General features: G+C 37.9%; 1 pseudogene; it reads right to left on the reverse strand.

Moving 5' to 3' along the window:
• Positions 1 to 767: 767 nt before the first annotated feature.
• On the reverse strand, positions 768 to 25,166 carry LOC149161890 (transcription elongation factor TFIIS-like; annotated as a pseudogene).
• Between the last annotated feature and the right edge of the window lie 632 nt (positions 25,167 to 25,798).

Genomic DNA, 25,798 nt, shown 5'->3' on the forward strand with positions numbered 1-25,798 from the left:
TGCTTATGTGTTAAGGTGATATTTATGTTCAGTTATTTAGATATGAATGCTTGAATGTTTGAGTTATCATTTGGAACTTATGTACAGTGATGACTATTCTATTTATGCTTAATGTATGAATGACTTATTATGCGATATGTTTCTCACAATTGTTTCGGCTAACTTTTTATACGAAACAGTTCATTTTTATTGAATTATTTTCTAATAGAAATTGAATGATCTTTATTACCAATTGCTATTAGGAATTATTTTAGATCACATAACTGAAAGGTTAAATCCCAGGTTAGTTTTAGAATTAGATATTTCTATTCATTAGAATACAATTGCATATTGTTAAATTAGATTTAGAATAAAAGCATTTTACTTAGGAATTATTAGAAAGGAAATATCAATTCTCATCACACACACACAAATTGGGAAACTAGTCCCATTATCCCAGTCGGACCCACCATCCCAAATGGAAAAGGCGCTGCTTTCAAGGTCCGGACCAGATGGGTATCCCCCTTGTTGTAGACTCGATTTTCGGGGCTTCAACACTTTCCTAAGAATCCGTTGTCTAACTTTAGAACATGATATGTAGTTAGTGAAAAGATCTTGACAAACCTACCCAATCATTTATACCTACTGTCAAGTAAATATGTAACAAATATGAATTTTCAATCAAGGGTGCCATTAAGAGTTTTAACCAACAAGGGGTAGGCAATGAATCTCTAGATCTCACTAACCTAATTTTTCTCTACCTACCAAGCTACCAGTCTGGCTTGAGATTAGCAGAACTTCCAATGGTTATTACAGTTTACACATGTGATAAATTTGGTCATAGGTTCATCTGCACTTCTTTTTTTCAACTGATAGTAAGTACACTTCCGTTCACCACATTTACCACACTTGAATTGGTCTATTGTAGCTTTAGTCTTTATCCCATGCTCACAGTAAAAAAGTTCCTTGTCTTTGATCTATTTGTTCTTGAGATTCCTTTGATCACTAGCCATTTATTCCACTATCATGAAAATAATTTTCTCTTGCTTAATTTCACCAAGAAGAACTCTCCTTCTCAAATCTGGATTGTTTACATCTTTCAAGTTGAACATGATGGACCTATATTTCAACTTTTGGGCTCTAGTAGACAGCCCTAACTTTTCAAACATCAGTGTCTCAACAGAAACTGCAACTCATACTAGATCACGTGCATTTACTCTCACCAAGTTGTTATTACACTTAATCATACTTGTCAACTTTGGAGGGCCATTTGAAGAGGACGATACCTTCTTATTGGTGATAGATTCTTCTTCTTCCTTGGGTTTCTTCTCAACCTTTACATACTCTTTCTTAACAGCATTGACCTCCACTTTAATAGTCTTGGATAGCTTATCTTCTGACTTTGTAGCTTTGTTTCCATTGTTAGCAAGATTTCTGTTGTCACAAACTTCTTCCAAGAATCAAGTAAGCCAGTGTCTAACAAAAATAATTTCTTGAGGATGCTTTGTGAGATGCAAGAGGTTTTTTCCAACCTGGTAATTGAAGTATCATAAGAAAATGAAGCTACTGGCACCCATAAGAAAACAATCCTATGAAAAAAGTTGCACACTCATGAACTAAACAGTTTACCTTGACTACTTTAAATCAGAGAAAAAGGTACCTTAAAAGGTTGATTAAACTTAGAGAGAGGAATTAAAAAAATCAGTGGACTTCAAAAGAGAATGAGACTAAACTTTCAAGATAGAGGTAAATTTTTAAGAGCACTATTCAAATATTAAGCAAAAGAGCAAAGAAAATGAAGGAAAAACTAAAATTATACAAATGATACCAATACGTTTCTTTCAGATATGTTCTCCACGCTACAAATCCTAATGAAGTACCCAGAGCAAAAGAAACTTTACATTATAGTTCACAACAACCATCTAGATAGGCATGTGCAGAATAGCCATATTCAAGAAGTAAATCTGGACTTACATTCTTCAATTTATGTCATAACATAAACGTATTACAGTGTAAGAAAAAGACTGAAAGAAAATGTCATGCACCACAAGTTAAATTTAAAATTCAAAACAATAAAAATGTGTGCCAACATAATACCTCTAAAAAAGCATGTTCTTGACTTGTACACCACAAAATGCAGCAATCAAATTAGATGTTTGCATAAGGGTACGAACAAAAAATCTAAAACTTACACATCGAAATTTGTTTATAACTTACAAGTTACAACTTTACTGATAACAGTCTCTACAATGTACCCACTACATGCACAAGATGATACCACTGTACTGGGGAATCTGATAACACAAATCTTAAATCATACATAAAATATTGTTAAAAATGTTGTAATGAGACATGATGAATATGGACTGGCTAGAACTAACCCTGGCAAAACAGAGCCAGAGAGGCCTTGTTATCACCTCAAAATTACAGAACTTCTAGTAAACACTAATAACACAATGAAAATGTTATCTAACTCTAGAATTAGTCATGGAAAAATGTTATGGGGATTACAAGCTCACCCTAGGATCATAGACAATGTTGTTAGTAGTAGCATATAGTCCATCATCATTAGGAAACTAAAGGCACTACTTGATGGGAAAACAATTCTTTTGACAGGATTGTATTCTCACCCACCGGGCATTTGTTTAAGGTGACTGGGATTTTTGCAAATAAGGGGGTTGATCTAGCTTCAAATTCATTGAAAGTAAAGACAACCTGATATGACTCCCCTCTTTATAAGCTTATATGGTAAGGCTTTGAAATCATTCAAATTGCAAAAAGTGGGTGTGTGGTTAGAGAGAGATCTCTTTGTCATTCATTTCCACCACTCAAATACTTTGCTGAGAGTAATGGTTGCAAAATAGGAGAGAACCCATTTGGTAATTATACCTGAGAAAGTCTTAGCTCTAAAAGAAAAGGTTTTTGTGCTAGAATATTGAATTTCAAACGCGAACATTAGGAGCATGAGTTTTAAGAAAACCTGTAAGTTCTGACTACAAACAAAAACTCAAAGATTGACTTGCATATTCAGGGTCTCAAGATTCAAAGGCATGAGTCTAAAGCTCATAACTTCGAAGAGAATAAAATATGAATGGGTATCAAAAGCCATAAAAGAGGAGGATGGATGTAGCACCTAGAAGATAACCAATTCAAGTAACCGGTTAATAAAGTTGATGATAATAATTTCTGCTGCCAATGCAGGTAGAGTGGAAGTACCGAAAACTGAAGATTAGATTCCTTCCATTTTTCCCCTGTATAACACCCACTTCATTATCAATATTCTCTGTAATTTTCCTTGATTTTCATGTATCAATTGGTGAATCTACAGTGGCAAGCCTAACAGAGAGTTTGAAAAATGGAATGACTTCAGCCCAAATACAAGAGCAATGTTGAATTGTCTCAGAGGGCTCATGCTCCAAATATTTCCAGAATGTATGCAAAAAGTAATGTCAGTCAAATAGAGAAATCTGAAAACCTGACAGTACAGTAGCCTCCACTAATGTGGAATAAAACCAGAAAAAACATGATCATAACATGGTCAAAATCCATACAAACAACAATACAGAAAAAGATTAACATAGACTCAAAGCCAATAGAAGGAACAAGAGAATCACTGCATCTATTAGATCTATTGCTCAGAAATACAAGGGGAAGCCCTCTATTTATAGCAACCTGGGAGGAGTCCAGCATTTAAGAAGGATACTTGGAAAGTATACAAGTATTTAATGATTTACCCAAGTTAACTTACAATTGTCTGTACACTAACAAACCCCTTAAGTGAAACTTAGGTGAGTATTAAAAGGGAGGCTAAATTCAAAAAATGGGTCTCGGCTACATGGCCATGATAGGTACTCATGTACAAAATGCTTATAACAGTTTTAAAAGAGAGGGAGGATCATTTTGCTGTGGACAGTAGAGCACTATATGTTGCAATTGAATACAATCAATGCATAATAGTCTTCAAATTTGAGGTTGACATATTCAATACCATTATCTCTCTAACTCTTTGCACACAATTGATAAACATTTCCAGATTGCTTCAAGAAAAGTGTCAAAAGCTTCACTTTTGTTCTTTAAAAAGTAGACCCAAGTTTGTTTGGAGTTGTCATCAATGGATGTAAGAAGATAATGGGCCCTTTGAAATGACAAGGTAGAAATAAGACCTGCAACATCATTGTGAACAAGTTGAAGACCTTTAGAGGCTCTCCAAGATTTGTCCTTAACAAAAGTACATTGAGGATGCTTGCCAAGAACATACCCAATACAAACACAATCAAAAAGAGAAATAAACATAATATTAGTGACCAAAGTTTACTTAGTTGATAATCATAGCAAGAGTTTAAGTGACCAAATGTCATGTCATAATTTAGTTAACTCATTTGAGTGACCAAGTAATAAATTGATAGGAGGCTCCACTACAAAATGAGAAAATAATTTCAAGTGTGCATGATGATCCACTTTCCCTATGCCAAATTTTTTTGAAGGGTCCTTAATTTCATGAAACAAAAATAAAGAGTAAACAAGATTGTTTTCCTTGAAACAAAATTTTTAATGTGATAAATTGAGAGAAAATCAGTTGAAAGATTAGAAACATATACAACATTGTTGATCTTGTCATCTACATCTCAATGGAACATTTCCCTTGAAGAGGTAAAGGTGAAAAGTTGCCCATAAAGATATGCTCTATATTGCATGAATTAATGGAAGAAAACAAATTTTTAGGTGCATCCATCTGATGGGTTGCTCCATAATCAATTATCCATTTAGGTAAGAAGAAACTTTCAATAACAGAGACCAGTTTAGAATTTCTTGTATAATTGCCAAAAGAAGATATATTGGCAATTAAATTGTGTTTCTTCATCTCTGAAGCGAAGGCAACCAATTTCTACAAACAAGATTTTGAATTACCTTTCCATAAAAATCACATTTAATAGGTCTATTCTTTCCTTTAAAAATTTTTTTGAGTGATGGATTTGAAAAGTTAACACTGTAAGTTGTCTCTCTTCACATTTCTTTTGAAATTTAATGTTAACTAGTTGATAAATTGCGTGTTGATTATAAATCGTTTGATTAATCTAATTAATTACGTATTGTTTTTTCAAGGCGGTTACAAACACTCCTTTGTACTTTGCATTTTTTTCCCTTAGATTCCTTTTGATGTTGTATCCTTGAATTTGAAGGTGATATAGCTATAAAAATTCCATAGCCAAGAGCACCCATTTCGATGAGTTTATCCTGCTCGCAAATAGTTGTTCAATAAAAGCATCAAAAGCAAGCAGACTCACAAAAGCTTGGCCCAAGGAATATTAAGTTCAATATAAATGTGGAAACAAACACTGAATAAAACTAGCCTAACTTAGAGAGCAATGAAAAAATTAGTTGTTCATCACTTTTCTCAATTTTACAATCTTTTAATTGAGGCTAGAGAGATAGAACTTGGAAATGAAATCTTAAGTAGTATCAAAATTACTAGGATTGAGAGTAATTAATTAATTTTCCAATTGATGACCACAAATTGCGTCCATTTTTCCATGATGCTTCTATCACTATGTTTGTCATTTAGAACCAAGATACAATACATTCATCTATTTGAAATCTGAGTGCCTTTAGAGCTAGAACTTTGTAGTAGTACTTGGAAAAGTATCGAACTTGAGGGCTTCCTCTAAAGACACGAAGAAAGAGGAGTGTTTATAGGGAAGTGCAGGACAGATGATACTTCCACACATTTTGAGGGCATGCCAATAGAAATTTTGTTGTTTTTGGATACACTAGTGTTGGTTAGTTTCAGAAAAGTTTTCTATCAAATATGTGGTTTTCATTAAGTAATGTTTCCAACCAAGAGGATAAATACTTGGCATGCCTAGGACATAGTGGTGTTATTTCTTGCAAGTATTTGTGATTTATAGTATCACCACTAATAGCTTCATTACGTAGTTGCTAGTTTAGTAATATATTAAAACAATGACTTGTTAAAGGAAAAAGATTTTGGTTCATTTGAATGCCATAAACTGGAAGGAAATTAGCTTTCAATTAGAAAAATGGAATATATTTTGAAAAATATGTTTTTTGATCAAATATTATATAGGCCCATTGCATGATCATTAAAAAAAATAGTCATGACAATAAGCAATGATTTTGGACACAATGAATTACGTAACTCTCCAGTTAAAAAACATGTTAGCATATTCAGTTTTGTCTGCATTAGAGAAAAATGAATGAGTAACATTAAGTTTTCTTTGAATATTTATAGAATCATTTCAGAGATTCTGAATGGAAATTGCATGTGCTAATCTTGCTCAATTAATTACAAGGAAAACAAGCTGCACACATAATTTGTTGGCTTCTGGGAATTGGATTCCTTTTCTCTCGGAACGGTACGCTGACAATTGAAGATTACTATGTTGAAGCTATATTCCTAGTTAGTATTGCAATTTACAAAGTTTTGTCTTATTATTTTGTAGTTTATTGTTGTAATCTTGTGTCAAGAATACTTTTCTCCACCCATTAGATTTCTACTAACTAGTTTTATTGTTGAAGTGTCACTACTTCTTAAAGATAACTAGAGGAAACAATACAACTACAAAAGTGAAGCATGAAATATTCTCAATAGAAATTGCTAGCTCCAATGTGTTTGATTATGTTGGATAAAATCAAAATTGGAATTTACCATAAGCATGGGAATTCAAAATATTGGGATAGAAATGTGTGCGTCTATTTGCATTTATTACTTTAGTGGAAGATAACATTTCATGAACAAATGTTGTACATTGAGAACATAGTAGGTACAAAATTTATTTTATGGTGACGTTTTATTTTCTTTGCTTATATAGGTCATATGGCCACATGTGGCCACTATTGCCCAACTAAAGAAAACTTATTCAAGTTTCTTGCTTTTATGGGTAAAAATGACATTAACAATATTGTTGATGTTGAGGTATATGTCGTATAAATCTTTTATAGTCTACTTTAGTTTATATTCCATTGTTCATCGACTTTCATGTCTTATACTTTGCATTGTATCTCTTTTTTCAGGAAAGGAACTTAGTATTGATCATAAGAAGCATGACTTGAAGAAAGAGGAGAACAATAACACTAGAGCGACAAAATGCAAATGAAAGAGAAAGAGAAGAGCATTGGTCTAGTGATACCCATAGAGCAAATATCCTGCATTAGACACACATAAAGGCTAATGGTCAAATCTTTAGAGTTGGTGAATTCACCTGCAATGCCTTGGCAACACAATGATAATGTTTTGAAGTGATGAAACAATAATTGATGTGTAAATTGCACTCCAACCAATATTAAGTTGGAAACTCAGATTGTAATACTTGACATTTTATATAATATAATCTATGTGGTTGGAATTATTTATAGTTGCACTTGATATTACATAGTATTGTAATTAACATATGTAACTTTGCATTTTCATATTATATGAACATGTACATTGTATGCCATTTTTTTTTTTTTATTTAGTTGCAAAATCATACTAATTAATTTATGTTGATTAATAATGAAAACATAAAATCAATCCAAAACGACTAAATTAGTAGTTTATTTTTATTAATGATAAACACATAAAATGATCCAGGTGGATATTGGTGGCCACCTACCAAGTCCACCTGGACCCCCACCATTGTCTTTCTCAGCATTTTCAGTTTCCTTAATTGTAGCACAACTTACTATTTTTAGCAGTTTTTCGGGTCCTGAACTTCCGGAGCCGTTTTGAGGCCCTAAACGACGTTTTTTGGGAAATCTACCCCAGCGATTTTTCTGATAAAAATCGTCTTTTTCGTCGTAGTCCTCGGAGAGATCTTTCCAACGGGCTATCATGCACGTCAAACGGAGATAGTATGACCAATTCGCGACCCCGGGAAGTTGATGTACCAACTTACCCAAAAACGGGGCCCACAATTTGGCGTTTCATCTTCTAGGGTTAGGTTTTGGAATGTGAAGGGTTTTCTATTGTTTCTCAACAATAAATAGGCCTCCGAGCCTCATTGTAAGACAGTTCAGAGGCATGTAGCCATCACATCTCTTCTCAGAGATAAGCTACCATCGCCCTAGCTAGTTTATTTCCATTTCCGTTGTAAGCATATTTGAGTATTTTCCATTAATGAAATGAAGTATTATTTCCGCTGCATCTTGGTGTATATGGTTATCTCTGTAATTTGTTGCGTTCCTATTTAAATCCGGATCAGTGGTATCAGAGCGGTCTGCTTTTTCTCTGTTTTTCTTTGCATGTCCCCAACAAGGTCGGGATATAAGGAGTTAGGGCTTGAACTGGTTGAACCTTTGCAAGACCAGCCTCGCAAATCCCGACGGCCTCCCATGGCGGACGAGAAGAAAGACGAGGGGGCAGGAGATCCCATCAAAATCTTGCTCGAAGAAGCCCTCGAGCGACAACGGAACGCGATGATGGACAGTTTTGCCCAGATCCTTCAGCGGCTACCGAGAAGCAACGCATCGGCTTCCAGCAGCTACTCTGGAAACGCCACACCCTTTAAGGTACAAGTTAATTTTGAAATTCCCATATTCGAAGGTCAGATAGACGCAGATGCCGTAGATAAATGGTTAAATCTGCTAGAGGGTTATTTTTCTGTTCATGAATTTTCGAGTCGGGAAAAGATTGTTTTTGCTCTCTCAAAGCAGCCCCCCACGTCAAGGACTGGTGGGAAACCTACTGCGAGCAGAAGGATGAAAGTACTGGCTCACTATTTTCAGCCGCACCCACCTGGGATTCGTTCCGAGATGCATCAAGGAGCAGTACTACCCTGTCGGGAGCTATGAGGATGAATACATAAAGTGGACCACGCTGCGGCAGGGAAGGGACCAAGACGTGCCGGAGTTCACCAATCTTTTCCATACCCTTCGCACAAAGTTGGGTATCAAGGATTCGGAGCAACATTTGATACTCAAATATCGTGGCTGCCTGCACAAGTACATCCAGGAAGAAATACAATTCCTAAACATCCCCTCGCTCGGCGCAGCATACCGGTATGCCGTCAAGGTCGAGCAGAAGTTTAAACAAAAGAAGCGAGACTTTGGATCTGCGAATCCAAAGCAGGGGAAAGGTGCCCCTAAACCACAGAACAAAGGACAAATCCAAGGCGGGACAGCCCAAGACAACCAGCCGAAGCTGCAAGCAAAGAACAGCGCCGCGAAGCCGAGAAAGGACACTGGAAAATGGTGCGAGTTCCATAAGAGCTCCACTCACAACACAAGTGAGTGTCGGGCCAAGCAGTCACTGGTGGCTGAGCTAAAGGTTTCAGAATCAGATGCATGTTCCGACTCAGAGTCAGAACCCGATAAGGGGTATGAAAAAGGGAAGCAGATCATTGATGCGGACCCCAGCGCCACTGTTGCTACCGCAAAGATCCAGAAAAATGAACCCGAAGATCCAGAGGAGGAGGAGCGTCTCTTCCACTCCCAGATGTGGGTAAAGGGCTCCCCGATACAGTTCATTGTTGATAGCGGGAGTCAAAAGAACCTCATTTCGGCAGAGGTCGTGAAGTGGTTGGGCTTACCGACCACATCACATCCACAACCATACACCATTGGGTGGCTTCACCAAGGACGAGATCTTCGCGTGAGCCAGCAGTGTCGCCTTCCATACAACATCAAGCCCTTCACGGATGAGGTATTGTGTGACATTGCTCCCCTTGAATTTGTGATGTATTACTAGGACAACCATACTTGTGGAAGCGACATGCTGTGTATGAATCGAGGCCCCGTGCAGTTATTATTACATTGGGAAATAAGTTGTTCAGGATACCAGAGGTAGCACCACCTGCCGCCCTCTCTTTGATTACTGCAAAACAATGCAGTAAGATCATTTCCAAAACCAGGAAATTTGTTTTCCTGATGATACGCCCTCAAGGAAAGAAGAAGACAGTGGCTGCGGCCTCCAAACGGGGCCCCTCTGCACGACAACTACAGATGGACAAGATTATGGAGGAGTACGAGGACATCTTCACCTCCCCGGCAGGGGTTCCTCTGCACTGTCAAGTCAAGCACTCCATCGATCTGACCCCAGGTGCACCGCTACCCAATGGACCAATTTATCGGCGCTCCGTTCTGGAGAACGATGAAATCAAGAGGCAGATTCAGGAGCTCCTGCAGAAAGGTCACATCCGTCCGAGTTCATCGCCCTGTGGGAGCCCGATCGTGTTGGTACAGAAGAAGGATGGGACGTGGAGACTCTGTATTGACTATCGGGCGCTGAACAAGATCACTGTCCGTAATAGGTACCCGATCCCACGGATTGATGACCTCCTAGACCAACTAAAGGGGGCCAAATATTTCAGCAAGATCGATCTGAAGTCAGGATATCACCAGGTACCAATTGAACCCTCAGATGTGTGGAAGACTGCCTTCAAATCCAAGGAGGGCCTCTTCGAATGGTTGGTCATGCCTTTCGGATTGACGAATGCTCCTGCAACCTTTATGAGGCTAATGGATGACATCTTGCGGCCATTCACCAACTCCTTTGTAGTAGTATACTTGGATGACATTCTGATCTTCAGCCAGAGTTGGGAAGAGCACCTCCACCACATCCGACAGGTTCTCCAAACACTGCGGCAACACAAGCTATGTGCCAATTTGGAGAAATGCACTTTTGGCATGACCGAGGTTCAGTATCTGGGATACATCATTGATGAACAGGGGGTGCATGTCGATCCAGCCAAGGTCCAAGTCATTCGGGATTGGCCCTCTCCAACCACTCTAACAGAGCTACGCATCTTTCTAGGTCTTGCCAACTTCTACCGCAGGTTTGTGTTGGGGTTTTCTCATATTTCTTGGCCCTTGAGTCAAGTCACCAAGGGCGGGGCGAAAGCAAAATTCTTTTGGTCTGAATCTCAACAGAAGGCATTCAGGGAGTTGAAGGATCGCCTCTGCACGGCACCAAAGCTCGCGTTACCAGATTTACAACAACCATTTGAGGTCGAGACAGATGCCTCTGACTATGCTATTGGGGCAGTCCTTACTCAACATGGACATCCAGTGGCATATCACAGTGAAACACTTTCAGACACAGTCCGGAAGTACCCCACTTATGATAAAGAGATGTATTCCATTGTACAGGCCTGCCGACAATGGAAGCATTACATTTTGGGGAAGGAAACGGTCATCCACACAGACCACCGACCTCTGCAGTTCATACAGACCCAAGGGAAATTGCAAAATGATCGCCATCAGAAGTGGTCTACATACCTGCAACAGTTTCACTTGAATATCAAGTACAAAAAGGGCAGCACCAATAATGTTGCAGATTGCCTCAGTCGACCACCGATCATGGCGCTAACCACCGTGCTCAACTCCTGCGGGCACGAGAATTCTGATTGGCCACTTCTCTACAAAAGCGACCCAGAATTCGGCCACACATACCAGACACTCTTGGAGGGTCGGCAGGTTGTATATTTTCACCTCCAGGATGCCCTATTATGCCACCTCGGTCACCTTTGTGTTCCTTCAAGCGAGCGTGCCAAGATGATTTGGGAAGCACACTACAGTCGGGCTGCTGGGCATTTCGGGGTCAAGAAAACAGTGGCAGTACTACAAAATTATTTCTATTGGCCGAATCTTCGACAGGATGTTGGGAAGTACATCCGATCATGTACTGCCTGTGCCATTGCCAAACCGACCATTAAGAAGCAAGGCCTCTATACCCCGTTGCCTACCCCTAGTCGACCTTGGGAATCCATCTCCATGGATTACATGTCAGGCCTTCCTTCCACTAAGCATGGAAATGACTGTGTTTTTGTGGTTGTCGACAGGTTCTCAAAGATGGCCATTATGATGGCCTGCAAGAAGAATATCACAGCAGAAGCCACTGCTAAACTCTTCTTTGAACGAGTGTGGGTGCACTTTGGGATCCCACAGTCTATCATCTCAGATCGGGACAGTCGGTTTCTCAGCACATTTTGGTCCAGTCTCTGGTCAATGATGGACACCAAACTCACGAAGTCCACAGCCTTCCATCCTCAAACTGATGGCCAGACAGAGGTTGTCAATAGGATGATTGTGCACATTCTGCGCATGTATAACTCAAAGCATCCACGCACATGGGACGAGAGCCTCCCCTATGTTCAGCATAGCTACAACCGAGCTCTTCACAGCTCCACTGGCCATAGCCCTTTTCAGGTGGGTTTGGGATTCCAGCCACTATGCCCCATTGATGTGGCCATGCCACTTGCAGCTACTCACATGAATTCAGCTCATGTCCAGTCCGAAACAGATAAGGCCACCAGCTTCATTGAGCGCATCCAACATATTCGCCAGCAGGTCCATGAAATTCTTGAGAAATCAAATGCCAAGTACAAGCAGCGACATGATCAACATCGGGTGCCACACAAGTTTCAGGTGGGCGACAAAGTCTGGTTGCATTTGCAAAAGGAACGCCTTACTGGAGCCTATCGGAAATTGAGACCACTCCGATATGGTCCTTACACCATTACTAAGGCTATGGGAGACAATGCATTTGAGCTCAGCATTCCCCCATTCCTTGGCCTGCACCCAGTGTTCAATGTGGACCGCCTTCGGCCATACTTTCCACCATTGCTAGACACATCCGACATTGCAGAACAGCTCAAACCCACAGAATTAAATCCAGATTGCATGGAACAAGCTGCAACTGATCGGATCATGGACACACAGATCAAGAACACTCGCCAACAGAATATCCAACTGTATCGAGTTGTCAAAGCAGGCCAACTCCTTCAGCAGGGCAAGTGGCTCACCAGGGAACAAGTTCAGCAGAAGTTTCCTCATCTCATGGAGGATCTCAACGCAATGGGGACCATTTCTTCCTAAGGGGGGGAGGAATGATCCAGGTGGATATTGGTGCCCACCTGCCAAGTCCACCTGGACCCCCACCATTGTCTTTCTCAGCATTTTCAGTTTCCTTAATTGTAGCACAACTTACTATTTTTAGCAGTTTTTCGGGTCCTGAACTTCCGGAGCCGTTTTGAGGCCCTAAACGACGTTTTTTGGGAAATCTACCGCCAATGATTTTTTTGATAAAAATCGTCTTTTCCATCGTAGTCCTCGGAGAGATCTTTCCAACGGGCTATCATGCACGTCAAACGGAGATAGTATGACCAATTCGCGACCCCGGGAAGTTGATGTACCAACTTACCCAAAAACGGGGCCCACAATTTGGCGTTTCATCTTCTAGGGTTAGGTTTTGGAATGTGAAGGGTTTTCTATTGTTTCTCAACAATAAATAGGCCTCCGAGCCTCATTGTAAGACAGTTCAGAGGCATGAAGCCATCACATCTCTTCTCAGAGATAAGCTACCATCGCCCTAGCTAGTTTATTTCCATTTCTGTTGTAAGCATATTTGAGTATTTTCCATTAATGAAATGAAGTATTATTTCCACTGCATCTTGGTGTATATGGTTATCTCTGTAATTTGTTGCGTTCCTATTTAAATCCGGATCATAAAATTAAGATACGAATAAATGACTAAAATGAATATGATACTACCAAAAAATATAAATGACTAATGCAAATGATAAATTTATGATTACAAATGATGACTAAATTTTGCATATATACCACTATTAGTAGCTAATTTACAGTATCTTATAACATGACTAAAATTTAATCATATATCTTTGGTCATTAATTGGTTTCAAACGGTGACTAAAATTTGCATATATATGACTATTAGTATCTAATTTACAGTATCTTATAACACAACCAATAGTTTGGTAATATTTATTTGGTCATTAATTGGTTTTCTCAGGTGATCTTTTAGTAATATATTTGTCGTATATTTGATCATTAATTATGACAATTAATGACCAAATCAATGACTAAAATAATTACCAAATTAATCACTATATTAATGTCTAAATTAACGACTAAATATACTACTAGACAATAAAATTGAGACAACCAATTAATGATTAAGCTAAAAATGACTAAAAGTTGGTCCCTTTATAATATAGTGTAAACTAGCTACTATTGTTCACCAACCAAAAAATAGTCGTTTATATACAAATTTTAGTCATTTTTTTAGTAATTAATTAGTCATTTTCTACTAGTGAAGCCACTGGCCTAGTAACCTCTGAACCAAACTATGGGTTGTGGTAAAGCTAGATTGTGTGCCTTGATGGGTCTAGGAATCCTTTCTGGTGAATGGCGAGATATACAGTAAAGCCAAGAGGTACATTTTCTCTCCGTTGGGCCTAGTAATTCCGGGATGGAATGCAACGGTAAAGCCTAGAGAGTATGTCTCGGTGTAGGGCCTAATAATCCCTGGATCAAACTGTGGATGCATGGTAAAGCTTCAGAGACTAGAAGGCACTCAAATTCCTCACAGTGTAGGCAGAGAACTCCGGTGGCGTCCACATTGATTGGTGTTTTTGATGTGTTCTATGAGTCTCACATTCATGCTTGGAATATGGTACGGGGGTGATTGGCTAAAGAGAGACTTGGCTTGGTCAATCTTTGGTCCGGTGGAACGTGGTAGCCCCATCACTGGTTGGTTCATTGCATTTATTAATGAAAAATTCATTCCCTTGATTTTCATGTGCAAATGTACTGATGTATATATATGGATTTTGATGGCTGATATGTTTATTGTATTTATGTTCCTATTATGTTTTTTTATATGCACATTTATCCCGGAGCGTGTTACAGATTGGACCAGATATGTTGGTAGACATGGAACAGGAAATGCAGGTAATCAAGAAGAATCTAAAGGCAACACAGGATAGGTAGAAGTGATATGCAGATCGGAACAAATTGTTCAAGGATTTCCAGATTGGTGAACAGGTGTACTTGTGCATCAAACAGAAGAAGAGCTCCTTGTGGATTGGATCATGTGCCAAGCTCGCACCACAGTTTTGTGGACCCTTTAGTATCATTGAGAGGATTGGGCTAGTAGCTATCAACTTGCACTGCCTCCGACAGTGAAAGTCCATGATGTTTTCCATGTATCATTTCTTAAGAAGTATGTTAAAGATGTTGATCATGTGATTTACTAGTTTGTATTGCAGGTGGAAGTAGATGGAGAATTCTAGCCAGAGCCTCAATGTATATTGCAGAAAAAGGTACTCATGCTCCAGAACCGAGCAATTGAGCAAGTTAAAGTGCAATGGAAGCACTTTGTGCCTGAAGAAGCTACATGGGAGATGGCGGATCAGATGCGGGCTATGTATCCTTCCTTGTTTGCCGATTAAGGCAAAGCAACTTTGATATGGTGCTATGGTATATGATTTATGGTGATTTGGTATATGCTTTGATATGGTTTTTTGGTATATGATATACGATGCTTTGATATATGCTTAGATATGATGTTTAGTATATGTTTTGATATAGACTTTGGTATATGATTTGGTATATGTTTTTGGTATATATTTTTGGTGATGTTGCTATATGTACACATGTATATGGATGTAAATAACACCATGAGCTATGTTATAAATCTCCACTATGTGGTATAGGTGTCATGTAATTATGATTATGTTGTCGTGTTACTAGGCTATCATGTGGTTATGTTATCATGTTATTATGATGTCATGGGGTTGGCATTCAATAGGATGATCATTGTAAATATTGTAATGAGCTATGTTATAAAGCTCCAATATGTGGTATGTTGTCATGATGTTTTTCTTTTGAGAAGGTCCTTCATTGTAAATATTGCATCGAGCTACGTTATAAGGCTCCATGAGTAGTATGTATTCTTTTAGTGGGTTGCTAAGGTATATGTGTGATTGAACACTGAGGACGGTGTCCCCAAAGGGGGAGGGTTCTGTAACATCCATGGTAAAAATTCCATGTAATAAAAGTTAAAAACAATAACCATGGTCAATGGGACACTTATTCCAAGTTGAATGTTGGGAAAGACATCCTAGGGGGTATTCATTTGGTTGTTTATGGCTAAGGAAATTGGAAAAAGCAAAGGGAAAGGCTTTGGAAAGGAAAAATGGCATTTTTGGCACGATTATTTATGAAAATAATGGAAATTATGATACAAAGGAGGTGAAAGGACATAAGTTGCATGTGAGGAGAAAAATGAAGGAAAATAATGGAAAATGAAGAAAATAGAGGCCTCATCCATAAAAAGGATTTTTAGGATCAATTGGTAACCTTTTGTTAATTTAGGTTTGGAGCTCTCTCATTATTCTCTTTCTCTCTAATAATCTTGGAACCTTAGAGTTTCTTGGAACATTTGGGCATTGGAGCAAGAAAGGAAAAGAAGGCAAGAAGAAGCAAAGATCAAGCAAGGAAAGGAAGGATCAATCAACTACAACATGCTTCATTGCAGGTATCGACTTGCATGTGTATTTTCCTTGCCATATTTGGCATGCATGGGATTGCATGTGTTTCTTTTCTACTACGACATGGGTTTTGCTAGGTCTAAAAATATTGTCAACATAGCCTTGCCATTTCCTAATAGCTTTGATGAGATGGGTTCTCTCATATGGTTTATGTGGGATGGCCATATTGGATTCGAAGCTGAGTGGGGGGGATCTCTGAATTGAAAAACACATGGCCTAGTGGTCCCTGAACCAGACTGTGGATCACAAAGCCACTAACCTAGTAACCACTAAACCAGACTGTGGGTTGCGATAAAGCAAGATTGTGTACCTCGATGGGCCTAGGAATCCTTGCCGATGAATGGAAGGATATATGGTAAAGCCAAGAGGTGGATTTTATCTCTGTTGGTCCTAGTGATCCCGAGATGGGATGCATGGTAAAGCCTAGAGAGTATGTCTTGGTGTAGGGACTAGTGATCCCTGGATCGGACTATGGATGCATGGTAAAGCCTGAGAGACTAAGAGGCACTCAAATTCCTCACAGTGGAGGTGGAGAACTCTAGTGGCATCCATGTTGATTGGTGTTTTGATGTGTTACATGAGTCCCACATTCATGTTTGGAATATGGCATGGGGGTGATTGACTGAAGAGAGACTTGGCTCAGCCAATCTATGGTCGGGAAGAATGTGGTAGTCCCATCTCTGGTTGGTTTATTGCATTAGTTAATTGGAAATTAATTCGCTTGATTTTCATGTGTAAATTTATTGATGTATATGTGGATTTCGATGGCTGATATGTTTATGGTATTTATGTTCCTATTATGTTGGTTATATCTATATTTTATGACAACAACTATGTATGGATCTTAACATGTTTTTACATGTATATGAATGGATAATGTGTCTATGACCTAATAGATGGTAATGCAACAAATAAAATAAGGAAACAATGGTTCTTAATGATTCTCAAATAAGTATAAGATCCCTAGACTTAATTTTGTTTTTTACACCTGTAGGTTACATGTTGATGATATGTTTGACGAAATGCTTCTCATGACTAGTAGGGGTCTAGTTATGGTCTTGTTTAGATTATTCATTTTGAATCATTGTTTCCCTGTATCTCTACTCATTTCAAGCTATCATTCCATTTTGGGCAGTGACCTGGGCTTTGGGCCTGAAAAAGTGGCTTAAATCCTAGGGTTCCTGGTACAAAACTAGAAACTTTGGTCTCTCGTTGCTAGCAGGCAAGCCTGTGAGAGTGACTTTGGGTTTATGGTCGCTTGTTTGCCCATAGCATGACAACGACCGTGGCCTAAGATATCCAAAACAACAGTGGGACCCAGGGACAAGCTATCTGAGTGGTTGACTTGTCTCGTGAGGGTTTTGTTGATGATGTTGGATGACTAGCTGTCATGTTTCATCAATTCCACTTTCTTAAGGTCATGTAGGAGGTCGAATCTGATCATAGTAGCCTCTTGTCTCATGTTTACCCCAGTTGGCATGGTTACTTGGGTGAATGTGGGAGGAGGGTGTTAAACATGTTCCTGGTCCTTTTTTTTCTTATTTGAATTTATAACATAGCTAGCTCTATTAAAACCACTCATTCAGCCCATGATTGATATTTAAAATAACCATTCCTCAAACAATATCCCTCCTCAAGCAATGGAATCTGTGTCCTTCTTAGCCATTTTTTTAATTTATTGTTACATAGTTACAAGGAAAAATGTTAACAAGGGGAATTAACCCATAGGGGATGTCACACAGTTCCCCCAATGTTGTGAGGTAACTTTTGATGCCTACTATGGCCACTTGGGAAACACTTATACTAATTACAATAGAGGGTGTTGTGTACATGATATAGGAATATATAAATTATAAGCTACATTATTAAAGTCAACTTCAAGATGAAGTTCCTTGAAGAGGGGAGTATATAATGTATCATATTACTGAATTAATACATACTAATGAAAATGAAAATGAAATAAGTAATTAAAAAAAAATGAAAATCATAATAATTAAATAAAACAAACACTTTTAATAATAAAACCAGAAGAATAAAAATGGAGAAATCTAAATTGATCCCAAAAGAAAAAAAAAAAAAAAAAAAAAAAAAAAAAAACCATTAACTTAAGAAAAGCTTAAGATACAAATTAAAAAATATGAAAGATGATAAGTGGATTATGTGCACTAATTTTTTCCTTCCATTTTTGAAACAAAGGAATTCTAATTAATGGACAAAGAGAATGATATGGGACATTATTTCTGGAAAGAATTATTGGGAAAAAACAAGTGTTTGTCATTATTGGTGCAATTGAGCTTACCTTTGGTGGAGATTCATCTACCACACACTCGTTGTGGTCACCTAGATTAGGTAGTGCAACAATTCTGAAATCACAATATTATAACTAATTTGTTTTCTTCATCGCACAAGTAATATTTTCACCGCCCATTGGTCGATGGATTATGTAATTATCAATGATTTACATTTATCAAGTAATGGTCTTAAATTTCGTTTATGTAATTTACGTCTATTTAATATTCAATTCCTTGGCATTATACTTTAGGAATCCATGGGAATTCACTTACTGTGTTCATTGCTTCTTTTGGCAACATTTGTTTTGCTACTACTTGATAAAGCATCAAAGCCTCCTTCAATAATCAAATTTTTGAATATCCTACGATCATAATAGTCTATGATACAACATCTCAGTGATGTGTTATATCAAACACTTTGTGTGCATCCTCCAAATTGTTGAACTTGGAAGATATATCCACAAAGGCACTCTTTAGCTTCCTATGCTTATTCACAACAACATTTAAATCCACAAGCTATAATGTATCCATGATTAGTTCTTACTGTAGCCCATAACCCTGGCTTTGATACGAGTGGTTAAGAATGAAAATGAGACTAATTAAAAACTATAACAAAGAAACAACAACACAATTTTATTGTAGGAAACCTATTAGTATCAATAAATCTATTAATGTCTTTTATATGATCTGGATATGATGGCTAAATGATCCTTCACTATTCATCTTTAGGCACATTACAATGGAATATATCAATCCTTTTGAAGGTTTATTTGCATGTAATTCATGGGCACAATGCAAAAATCTAACAAAACCATGGGCCTAAAGACCACTTCTATTGACATAAAATAGATCTCACTCATTGGCATTTTTACCAAATCAATTTTACTGTAATGTTCTCACCTTTTCACTGGAGTTGGGGTAATTATCCATGACTTACCCGCTTCAACGTTTATAATAAAAGTATTTTGGAATCTACCATTGTCGTCCCTGCCACCTAGGTCTATGCTTAGACTTTACCAAGAGTACACATGCTTAACAAGGTCCTACAGTGGACACCTAGGTCTATGTTTAGACTTTACCAAGAATACATATGCTTAACAAGGTTCTACAGTCATATATTCATTTTCATGTAATTTAAAAAAAATCAATTTCATTCAATTCTTTTATTTATTTATTTGAGCTATTTCTATTACCCTTAGGATTGCATGGGAATGCAGTCACCATATCCATTGCTTCTTTTACTATCAATTGTCTCACCACCACTTGATAAAGCCTCCTAACCTCCTCTAACAAACCTATTATGTGAATAATTCCTAGGAATAAAAATGTGGCTTTAATGCTAGTAGTTAGGAACAAAAATGTGAAAGAAACCATAGCAACAAAAACATAAAACTTTCCTTGGAAAATATAAACTAAGAAAAATCAACATCAACAAATCTATATTAATATACTTGATCAAATCTTGTAAAGTCAACCAATCACCTTTAGATTCATTACAATAGAATATCTCAAACCAATTAAATTTTTATATTATAGCTAAATATATAACTACAAAACCATGGGTCACTAAAACTATTAAAATAACATTATGAATCATTTACTCAGTTAGTAATTAAAAATTAACCTAATATTAATATAACAATAAAAATATGATGCACTATCGATAATTTTTCTAGAGAGCACCACTCTTTTTTAGAATTATAGATTAAGATTAATTTTCATACCAACAAAGTAATTTGTAATAGATTATATGTAATTACTATGTAATACATTATATATTTAATTACCTAGAAAAAATAGAAATGAATTTCACAAAGTGTTTAAGAGATTGTAATGACTATAAAAATCTATTAAATGAATCTAATAAATATAAATAAAATTATATTAATTATTTAAAAAAATAGATTATAGTTATTTTTAATTTTTAATTTATATTTTAATGAATTAAAAATTAAAATATATTTGTGTTAATATTATTTTTTAAATATATTTTATATATAATAATATTTATAATATTTTTTTTTTTTTGTAATGTTTAGTAGGACAATCTATTTTCTATTATATATTGTCAGGCCACTATACTACTAGTGTAACCCCTTATTGTTATTAGTACAATCCACTTATTATATTGATGTACCCATGTAGTGCCCATATTGTTACTATTGTGCCCCATAGAAGCCCACTATTGTTATTATTGTGCCTTTACATTATTATTGTTATGGCGGCTTTGATTATGTTAGGACCCCTTAGACTCCTATATATAGAAAAGAGGTCTTTTCATTTGTATCATCGAAGAATTGTTCATTTATGTAATGTAAAGGAGGTTGCCCCCTCGAAGAGGCTGAATTCTAAGGTGTTGATCTATCTTTTCTATCTTTTCATGAGCTGGTTTCACAACATTTGGTATCAGAGCTTTGGATTCTAGGGTTTCGCTGCTCCAAATAAGTCATCGTGGCATTTTCGCTATAAATTTTTTTTTGCGATGTTTCAGAAGCTAAAAAAAAAACCCATTTGAGAAGACATCGTGCTGAATCTCGGTTCCAAATTTCCGATCTTTTCGCGCTATATTTATGGAGATATGATCTGAGGAAGTTGGTCTTTTTGCAAACTCCTGAATTACATTCCAAATAGGTGACCTGGAGAAAATTGTCATAACTTTCTCTCTGAGCATCAGATTGAAATTTCGTAAGAAGGTATAGAAAGAGAACAGATTGTAGTTTCTTGTATATCTTTTCAGAGCCAAAGGTCGAAACAGGGACACGCGACACATCATACAAGTTCGTTCTACTGAACTAGTCTATAATCAAGTTAGTGTGGGAGATTTTGCATAACTCTTTCTTGGAGAATCCAATTTGGATCAGACTAGTGGCATTGGAAAGAGGACACAGAGGGCTACTACAAGTCACAATTTCAGAACTTAAAGATCTGAAAGTACAGAGTTACAGTCATTTCAATATCGAGCTCCTAAAATCAAGAAAAAGCAAGATGGGGAAGTTTGATGGCAAGGATCTGGTAAATTGGATACTTCAGATGGAGCAATATTTTGATCTACATGGTGTACCACTATTACAAAAGGTATGTATTGCATCTTCATATTTAGAACCGGATCACTTTTTATGGTATGAAGGGCTTTGTTCTCGTAAACAACTTGTTACGTGGTCAATTTTCATGGAGGAAATGATAGCACATTATGAGGATACAAAGAGCAACACCTTCTTTAGAGCAACACCACAACAATTGGAAAGAGTAACAGGGATTTGTGACTTAGTGGAAAGAAAAATTATGGAAATCAGGAAGCATACCCCTCACAACTATAAATATGGAAGTGTTGTTTCTCCTAGCCTTCCACAACCTACAAGGGTTACACCACAACAATTGGAAGAAAAAAGAGAAAAAGGGCTTTGTTATAATTGTGATAGCAAATGCACTAAAGGTCATAAGTGTGCTGAGAAGAAATTATTTTACATAGAATATGAAGAGGAGGAGGAAAAGGATCAAGAAACATCAAAGGAAGAAGATATACGCTAGGACCCCACCCCAGAGAAAGAAGAAATGAATCAGACCATATCTTGTAAAGCATTGGCAAGAATTACCACTCCTCAAACTCTCAAGATAGAAGGACATATGAAGAAGAAAAAGGTGAAAGAAGTGAAAGATCACATTGAGAAAGAAGAAAGGAATCCAACCATATCTTGTAATTCATTTGTCGAAATTACCACTCCTCAAACTATCAAGATAGAAGGACATATCACGAAGAAAAATGTTCAAGAAGTGAAAGATCACATCGAGCATCAAGAAATGAATCCGACCATATCTTGTAAAGGATTGGAAGAAATTACCACTCCTCAAACTCTAGAGATAGAAGGACATATCAAGAAGAAAAAGGTTCAAGCAGTGAAAGATCACATCGAGCATCAACAACAAGTTCTCCAACTTTTAAAGGATAACGCCACTTCGGTGCAAAATCAAACGAAACCACAGGTAGATAAACATCATAGTGAAAAATGTTTTGATGTAGGTGATTGGGTATTTTTACTCCTACATCTCAAGCAAGATATTTATGCGAAGAAAATGTTGGCAGTACTACATGCACTTAAAAAATGGCAACCTTACCGAATGGGAAGACTCTTCAAGGATGAGGATGTGGAAGCATTGTTTTGTGTTATTTCTATTATCCAACCAGATTGGATAAACAAAGCAAGGGATGAATAGAAGAAGGACGAAGAAGTATGGCCACTTATTCAAAAGTTGCAAAAGATCCCAATTCAAACAATATTGCCAGAAATTGAAGAGGAAGGAAAAATCATATTGGAACCTGGAGCAGTCACAGAAACAAGAACCCGACAGCTATGAAATCGATCAATTTCAGAGTATCTCATCAAGTGGAAGAACTTACCCGCTGAAGATTCCACATGGGAGGACAAGAATTTTATACAGAAGAATCAAGAACTACTCAATCGTTGAGGACAACGCTTTTTGAAGGAGAGGGGCATGTTAGGCCCCTATACTACTAGTGTAACCCCTTATTGTTATTAGTACAACCCACTTATTATATTGATGTACCCATGTAGTGTCCATATTGTTACTATTGTGCCCCATAGAAGCCCACTATTGTTATTATTGTGCCCTTACATTATTATTGTTATGGCGGCTTTGATTATGTTAGGACCCCTTAGACTCCTATATATAGAAAAGAGGGCTTTTCATTTGTATCATTGAAGAATTGTTCATTTATGTAATGTAAAGGAGGTTGCCCCCTCGAAGAGGCTGAATTCTAAGGCGTTGATCTATCTTTTCTATCTTTTCTTGAGCTGGTTTCATAACATATATATAAGACAAATTTATACCACACAGTTTTACTCGGTGGCCTCAACTCTCCCCAAAGGGAAATTGAGTCTATTGGCCATCGGTCGACATTATACGCCATCCAAAAACATAACTTCTTTAGTCTTTCTAGCAAGGCTAGGTAAGTTTCAGTCTCATGACCACAAACTGTATAACTATGACAACTGACATAAACAACTAGAAATTTAAATGCTATCCGCATAAACAAAAACTAAGTATAGGAAGACTAATCTTTCTTGACATTCTACTCCTCAGAGTCTGAGGCTACTGGGGCAGGATCATCAGCAGTTGCTTCTGGCATTCCAAAGAGCTCCACAATGCAAGGGATGTGACGGTCAATCCGGTCCATCCTAATGTCCTGTTTGTGCAGCTGAAACAAGATCTTCTCGATTTCTTTTTTGTAATTGGGAAGGACTTGCATTGTAACTGCCATCCCCACAGAAATTTGCTCTAATGCTTTGCCTAATAGAATTTTCATCAGGAAATACAGGTACAGGGTGTGCTTGAATTGTGTAATTTTCCCTCTTGTGGTTCCTGGGTCAGGCACCATTGATCTCCAGACTTCTATTTCATCGTCTGGTTCCAGTTCATTCTTTACCTGGTCTTCCCAATCGTCTATCAGCTTTTGGATGCCCTCGTCGGTTTCCTCCTTGTATGTTGCAGTTGCCTCAGCTATGAAGTGCTCGGCGGGCTTACGACCCTGTGGCCTTCTGCCCTGCTTGGTCGCTTGGTTGCCCAGGGTTTCGGGCCCTTGTTGCCGCGGCCTCGACCACGTCTTGCTGGAGCCATACCCTGTCGAATTGTAACCTGTATACATTCCCACATTGTTAGTTGCACTAAATCATTCATTTCAACACAACACAACTGCATTAACCATACTTCATTGTCGTTCCTGGCCTGCGACAGGCAAAGGTATCCCTGTGCCCACAGGTGGCCAGTGGAAGTGGGATGGGAGTAGGATTCCCCTGGTTTATTTCCATGCCTCTCGCCCTTGCCACTGTTCAGAGATTGGTCACCCCCATGCGGCCATAACCTAGCTCTCAGACCCATCTGGAGCCAGGTATTTCTAATGCTATCATACCCGCAAACCCTTGCCTCTGCCGACGATGTCCTGTCCACTTTCTGCTCGCCTCTCTGCCTCTCAGGCCACCCAGGGTCCCTGACTACTCCCGTATGGTTATGCATTGCCATTTGCTTGGGTTCGCTCAGCCCATTTCCCACCCTGCTTGCGTCCCAACCCCCTGCCTGCGACACTCCCTTGCCACGCTCAGCTATGCACAGTCGCCCAAGCGAGGCTTGCCCATTAATCCCTATGCCCTTGGGCTGGTCGTTTGGGTTTCTATGCTCTGTTCCCTATCCATCATGCCATAGCCCCAGCTTTTGCTTGAAAGAAAAATTAAAATAGCGCAGAGGCAAGCCATAGCTCCCCCTTGCCTTCCCTGGTTCCTCCCTGACTGGGTTAAGCTTCGTTGGGGTGGCCTCACATCTCTACCTCCTCCCCAGCGAGTCACCCACCACCTCATGTAATTTCCCCCAGAACTTGACCATAACTTATGAATTGAACAAGGCCAGGACCAGTCTACATACCCAAGAGTCGACGCTTGCCCACAGACTTGTTTGCTTCGCCTCCCTCCCGCTCTGTAGTTCCTGCCTTCACCGCTATACCATTCACCTCCACTACACATCGAATAACTCTTCCCACTCCGCCACCTTCCCTTAAGTCCCCCTCTGCCACCTTGCCAACCCACCTCCCATGCATTCAAGGCAGAGGACACTGCACTCCCTGCCTTGAGCATGTGGATGCGGCTACAATGAATTTTATTGTACTAACCATGTCAACTCAGGCCTGGCACCTCTGACACCGCCCTCATCCCAATAAAAAAAAATACTTTAAAATAATTTAAAAAAAAAATAAACAATAAATAAAATTAAGTTATCCGGAAATGATAAAGTTTATTAGAAAAGATTTTATTAAAAGCATTGAAATGATAAAATTTTATTAGATAAGATTTTATTAAAAGCATTTGGAAAACTATTATCTTTGGAAAACCATAAAACTATTTAATAGTTCAATAAAGATGAAGTAGTTAATATTTAATAGTTTAATAAAAAATAAGTAGTTTAACAGCTACGTATATGTTTTTGGGTATGTTTTAAGGATGGTTTGGAATTACAAATTTAAATTGTGAATTTTTTTTCACAGAATAACAATTCTATATATACCATAAAACTTATTTTTAAAAAAACACCTCATTTTAAGAAACACCAAAAACAAAGCTATGCAACTCTTCCATTTAATTCTGGATAAAATAATAAGCAGCTCTCTGTTTTCAGAACTACGCAACGTTACTATTTGAAAAAGTTTCCCAATCTCTAAGCAACCATAAAGCT

Source organism: Pinus tabuliformis, chromosome 5_2 (assembly GCF_031772625.1).
Source record: "Pinus tabuliformis cultivar Carrire ecotype Pingquan chromosome 5_2, CPIR1, whole genome shotgun sequence".
NCBI lineage: Eukaryota > Viridiplantae > Streptophyta > Pinopsida > Pinales > Pinaceae > Pinus > Pinus tabuliformis.